Here is a 7,370-nt window from a genome sequence, read left to right as displayed (position 1 = left end):
GAAAACCTGGGATGTGGGCAGACATGTGAGGCTGGTTCCACCGTTCAGTGAAAAGGAAGTCGCGAAATTTTTTCCACACTTTGAGAAAGTGGCTCGACAATTAAACTGGCCGGAGGAGGCCTGGACCATACTAGTGCAAAGTGTGCTGGTGGGAAAAGCTCAAGAGATTTATTCGGCGCTACCAATGGACCAATGTGCAGATTATGAGGTACTGAAGAAGCACACCCTCAAAGCCTATGAGTTGGTTCCGGAAGCTTACAGGCAAAAATTCAGGAATGCCAGGAAGAGGGAGAGTGAGACCCATGTGGAGTTTGCCAGAGTGAAAGAAAACATGTTTGATCGGTGGTGTGAGTCAAAAGGAGTCGGGAAAGACTTCGAAACATTGCGTGACTTGATCCTGGTGGAGGAATTTCAGCAGTGTGTCCACGAGGACATCAAAGTGTACCTGCAGGAAAAGAAAGTACCAAAGTTGTGGGACGCAGCCACCATGGCAGATGAGTATGCCTTAACCCACCGAATAGGGGTCCACAAACCTAACTCCTCGCCTAGACTTCAGCAGGGGAGTTATGGAACACCCGGTGCGGAGAACGACCTTACATGGCGGCGGCCTCGAGATGATTATGGGGACAACTATGATACCCCAACTGTTAGAAATCAGAGGGCTACGGGCCCAAGACAAACTTATTTTTCGGGGAGCCCGAGGCAGACCACGAGTTTTTCCTCCGGGCCTACTTGCGCTTTTTGCAAGAAACCTGGACATGTGATGTCCCAATGTTATGCCCTGAAAAAGGAAAATCAGGAGCGGGAGTTCGACTAGTACGACTCCAAATGCAATGGCCATTGTGAGAAATCGCCATCAAAAGGGTTACCAACCATTTATTTCAGAGGGGTTTGTGTCACTGGATGGAGCCTCGACTAACCGGAGACCGGTTAGGATATTGAGGGACACAGGAGCACATCAATCTTTAATGCTTGAAGGCATTTTGCCATGGTCCGAGGAGACGGCAACGGGGGATAGTGTTCGTTTACAGGGGATCGGGGGCGGTGTTAGTGCTCCACTTCATGTCATCCATTTGGAGTCCGATTTGGTGTCAGGACCGGTCACCGTCAGTTTACAAGCCACACTTCCTGTAGAGGGTGTATCTGTGGTTATCGGGAATGATTTGGCCGGGGGTCAAGTTTATGGTAACCTGAGGGTTGGTAAAGAGCCCAGCAGGGAAAATAACACCACACCAGCTCGGGATGGCGACAAAAGTACCAAGTTATTTGTAGGGGGACTGAACTTCAAAACAGAGGAAGAAGTTCTGACCTCTGTCTTCAACAGATAAGGGCCGCTGGTGGAAGTGCGGTTGGTAAGAGACAGGGAAACGCAACAGTCAAGAGGGTTCGGCTTTGTCACGTTTGCCAGCACAAAAGACGCCAGAGAGGCAGAGAAGAATTGGAATGGCAAGGATTTGGAGGGTCGGACCATAACAGTAGGGAAGGCATTTCGTAGGCGTCGAGAGGTCTACAGGAGAGTACAACTGGGCGGTAGTTTTGGTGGTGGCCGCAATCAATATTATTATGGAGGCTCCCTGAGTTACGGCAGCTCCCGAAGGAAGGATTGTCAAAGTAGTGGCCGAGAAGGAGACCGCTATTCATGGGACTACAGTGACAAGCGGCGGTCCCACCATAATTATTAGGGAAGTTCTGAAAAGCTGAAGCACTGAATGCGGCGGAGCCGCCGAGCCAAGATTCCTACACGGATTAACCGTGAACGCCACGTTCCTAAAGGCGTCCATGTAGTGAACTTTCATGCACGGACTAACCGTGAACTCCACGTTCCTCAAGGCGTCCATGTAGAGAACTTTCCTGCACGGACTAACCGTGAACTCCACGTTCCTAAAGGCATCCATGTAGTGAATACTCGGCTTGGCCTCCCGGAAAAAGTGCTATCGAGTTGCTTAACTTTGGATCTTTGATCAACCCCTTAACCTTCATTCACAAGAAACTGACAGTCAAAGTCAGAGGGTCATGAGATGGAGTTTGGCTTGGCAGGAGTCCAACGGGAAATTGAACATGTAAAGGGCAGGGACAATGTCGTTGCTGGTGCTTTGTCCAGAGTGAATTACCTTTGAAAATCTCTGGGGGTTTTGTGAAATTTTGTTGCTTTATTTTTGAGTTGTGATAATTGTTGCCCAGGGGAACTGATGATTTGGGGGTTGAGTTATCTGGTTTGTTTATCCAAGTTGGCCGGCAAAGAAAGTTTTCGCTGGGTTCAAACTTTCTTTCTTGAAGGGGGGGGAGTGTTACATATTTATGGGAATGTATGTGAATTACTATTCAGGTCTTTGCTTATCAATGTGTAGTCGATTAAGGGTTGTTGTGGTTGGAGGGTCAGGAGCCCTTCTGGAAAAAGAGACCGGAAACGGAAGAAGAAAGACACGAGGTCGAGAGAAGCGACGAGGTTTCTTCTTCCTCGCCCCGCTCCAACGAGAGGTGGGATCGATATTGAGCCGTGTGGAAAAGCGGCGTTCCCAAGCCCGTCTGGCGAGAGGAGTTACAGGGACGGGTACCTACCCGGTGGACACGTCAAGCTGCCGTGGGGCCGTGCACCGACCCAGCGTCTGGCACCGTTCGCGGCACCGTCTACAAAGACGCGTACGGGTCGCACGTTGGGGCCTAACACGCGTTGCAAGCGGCGTGTGGCTTTTGCCTGCTTTACAGTACCCGCTTCGCGTGGCCAGGAGGGGGCTGCAGCCGTGGTTCCCGGTACGATACATGCCCGGTGGAAAAACGTCCACCCGGGGTTCGTTCAACCGCCCGAGTGCGGCGAAGCCGACCATCATCTTGGTCAGGAGGGGCCCAGAGACATTGTGAGGGACAGAGACCAAAGGGGGTCGTGAGTACAAAAGGGGACACACGTATGTAAGATGGCCATCTTAATCATCTAGGGGATTGATTGTTGAGTGTGAATTGTGGATGGTGGATTGCTCGGGGAATATATCCTTGATTGTATCATTGAAATTGTATGGTATCATTACCATTGAAATATATCATTGAAAATCAGTTTTCTCTTGGGTGGAATTCATAGGGATTGCGTTGGGAAAGCGCATATATAATACCACTTTCTGGCGAAGTTCCTCTCACGGTCCGGGGGTCACCGAGCCCAGGTAGTCACCGAGGGGACCACGTAACACTATCAAGTCATTTTTAATTTCTTTTTGTGTCGCCTTTAACCCTCCTAGTACTGCAGTGTTCCTTTGAACCTGCTCCACTAACTCAGTCTGTCCCTCCGTCAGCTGTTCCACCTCCTCTGTCAGATCTTCTATACCCCCTTGTAACCTCGCCGTATTATTCCTCACCTCTTTCTCTATACGCTTTTCGCCTCGCTTTACCTCCTCGCGTACCCCCGAGACCTCCTCACTTACACCTCGTCGTATCTCCTCTTTCATCTCCTCCCTCTCTTTTGTGGATGCTACCCTCATCTGTCCCAATTCATCCCTCTGAGCATCCAATTTACTTTCTAACCCGATTTTCACCTCCTCTATCTGGTTCCCCATCTGTTCGATTTCCCGGGCAGATTGTTCCCCTATTTCCCGCAATTTGTCCTCCATCCTATTTTCTAACCCCATTAACCCATTTTTTACCCCCTCTAACTGATTCTCCTGGGCAGCCATTCTATTTTCCACCCCCGTTAACCCATTCTTCACCTCTTTTATCCCGTTGTCTAACCCCTCAAAATTATTGTCTAACTTCTCACCGGTACCCCTCGCTTCGTCCCTCATTACCCCCATTTGGCCCTCTAATCGCTCACTATCAGCCCTCAATTTGTCCCTCATTCGCTCACTATCAGCCCTCAATTCGTCCCTCATTACCCCATACTGTTTTTCAAACCTCCAATTTGGTCTCCCATACTCATCTGTACAGCTGCCTATAGCTGCGCAATGAGGGCCTGCATGTCAATCGGCTGCATGTTAAAGCCCGCTGATACAGCGGGCTCGGCTACCGCGCGCACGTGCGAGGCGCCTTTTTGCGCGCCTGAAACCTCGTGCGCGAGAGCGCCATTTTGTGCGTCTGATACCCCCTCAACCATATTGCCAATGTTCTCCTCTACTTCGTCCCTCTGATCCTGGGTTACTCCTAACCCCTCCTCTAGCTCACCCACCGGCATCCGATCGCCTTGACCAGCCATGGCGCGATTTCAAAATTCGGGTTTTTGTAAAACAACACAAATTTCCAGCAGCTTGTAATTTTGAGCGCGTTAAGCGCGCTTCGGGTCCGTATCTCACTCCCAGACACCAATTGTTGCGGGTCGCGGACAAGATGTTATATTGACCGAGCGGTGGTGTATTACCGCGACCTAACAGTTCCCCCGATTCTTCCCCAACTCACCCGATTCACCCCAAACTTTGGCCGTATCGCACCGCAGCTGCCCAATCTGGAAAACTCTAAAACGACCGAATGCAAAGAGGAAAAGGAATAAGACGAGAAGACGGACAGAAGAGTAATTGGATTTATTATTTACACATATAAGTAGGAAGCAAGCAGTCACGTTTATTTACAGGGACATGAGACGCAGGTGACACAGTGCAATCGTTAGCTTATACAGACTTATTGTTACTACCCAGTACAGCACGAACAAAACAAACTCACGTACGCAAATGGATGGAAATTGCAGGCAGGAATGACAGGAGGTGGGTGGCTGGAGGAAGGCCCGGAGCTGGCTGGAATTTGATCCCGCACGGGACGTCGGGCTGGACCTCGACGGCCGCCGATGCCACCGATCCTGTCGTGTGCGCGGGGTAGCGGGTCGGAGCTGCTTGGTGGAGCCAAGCCAATGCTGCTGGTGGGGGGCCTGGCGTGACGGGTTCTCTCGCGTGACGGGTTCTCTCCTCTCTCTTTTGTCTGTCCAACCACTCTTTCTCCAACGCAACGACAACGCAACCACTGACCACCCCTGACGACCAACTCAGCTCTTGTCATGGACCTCTCCACGCGTTCTTGCTCTGACGACCAGTTCCTTCCCTGTACTCGTCTCTCCTCTGTAAAAGCTCATCTCTGGTTGGGGGCGTCTCTCATGGGTTATATATAGCCCCACCCTTGAACCTTTGCGAACCTCCCCGATCGCTCTTCCTCCGCCCTCTCAGACCAAACCCCTCGTGCTCGGTTGGTTGTTCGGGGCTGGCTCACTCCTCCCCTCTATGACGAGGTGGAGACATGCCTTTCTTCCCAACCCTGCCTCGTGGTCAATGGCGGAATGAAGGGAAAACCGCCCAACATGCAGTTGGCAATGCGAATTGCAATTGACGAAAAGGGGGGAATGGAGGTTTTGGGAATGGAATGAAGGGAATCTATCTCTTTCACTTGGTGCAATGGAGTACTTCTATTAATGGGAGACACAGCCTTACCCTAAAACACAGAATAAGATATAACTATTGAACAGGGGTATTCTATGATTGGCTGTGGTGTGGATGCTTTATGGACTAATTATGGGATGCCTTTGACCTTTACACAGCTCCGGAGGCAGGAGGCGCAGAATAAACAATAATAATAATAAAGCACACAATCAAAAAAATATACAGTCCTCATATCCGCAACAATATTATATATACATATATTACATATATATATATATATATATATATATATATATATATATATATATATATATATATATATCTATATATATATATATATATATATATATATATATATATATATATATATATATATATATACATATATATATATATATATATATATATATGTATATATATATGTATATATATATATATATATATATGTATATATATATGTATATACATATATATATACATACATATATATATACATATATACGTATATATATATATACATATATATATATACATATATATATATATATACATACATATATATATATACATATATATATAATATACATATATATATATATATATACATATATATATATATACATATATATATATATACATATATATATATATACATATATATATATATACATATATATATATATATACATTAGGGTGGGCTTCAAAAAAGCAAAATGCAGATTTTCTCCGGGACATGGTCTATGTTTGTTCCTTTCGGTGTCAAAGGAAACCACACCAAATTTGAATGGAATCCAATAATATTTAGGGTGCCACATCAGTGATGAATTTTTCCCCCATGCAAAAATAGGAATTCCCATTTTTTGGGCTGTATATACACAAAATAAATACATAATTATATATATACATTAAATATAATATTAAAAATAAATATATAGTAAATATACATTAAATAATAAATATACATAAATACACATTATACATTATATATATACAATATATTATACATACAGTTTTGAGACTTCCTATGATCACTATCTGGGCAATTTTCATGCATGTTTTGTACAGGTTCCCGGGGTCAGGGGTATGCTTTTTTAGTGTGTAATATGTAGGCCTAACTTATTGACTGTGGCTCTTTTGTAGAGAGTGACCCTGTGGAGTAAGAATTAACAGGATTTTACCCACATTCTTGCTTATTTTGCATATATGGCATGTGCTAGTACCAGTGTTTCATTGAAAACTCGGGCTCAGGATAATGTGTATCTCATTGGGTCCACTTCTGGAGATGCCATCAAAGGTGCAAGCTCCCGACTGTGCATCAATCTCTTGTCCTGTTTTTCCATCACCTGAAGAAGGAGAATCGCACTGCCCGGGAGAGTGCAACCCTCACCATTGAAGAGGTTGTGAAGTTCTGGGAAAAAGCTCACCTACCTACAACGACGAAGCAGCACTGCATCCATCGTTTGGAGAGGCTATATGAAGAATGGAGGAGCCTCCAAAAAGGTGCAAAGCGGGGTGGTGCGACCCAAGAGGAAAAGGAAGCATCCTTCAAGGCCTCCTTGGAGAAGACGTTTGATCTTAGGCATGCAGATTCGGAGGCCATAATCACCAACCCCGAGGACAGGAAGTTTCTTCACGATCAATTCTCAGAGAGGAAGGCTTCAATGGGATCTGTAGACACTGTGTTGGAAGCAAAAACGTTCTTGTGTGTTTGAAAGATCAGCAGCCACGAGATGATTATCGTGAACTCCTAGAACTGACTGTCATCTACATGGGAGGAATCCCACCTCGTGGAATCCGGATCATGGCTCCAGGAGCAATGCACAGAGCCAGATGGATGGCAAAAGCACTATATTCACTACAGGTGTTCATGTTTCGGTCAGAGTTCCACTTGACACTTCGAGAGGCGAGAGAACTCCGAGCCTTCAACATTTTGTCTGCCTTGTGTATGTACAGGCTTGGTTTCGGGCTCCACAAGCTATTGAGGCTCCCCTGAATGACATTAACCTCTTCAAGAAGTTGGAAAAGTTTGAA

This window comes from Myxine glutinosa, chromosome 7 (genome assembly GCF_964187855.1).
Source record: "Myxine glutinosa chromosome 7, kmMyxGlut1.1, whole genome shotgun sequence".
Classification (NCBI taxonomy): Eukaryota; Metazoa; Chordata; class Myxini; order Myxiniformes; family Myxinidae; genus Myxine; species Myxine glutinosa.
This window is presented reverse-complemented; position numbering follows the sequence as displayed.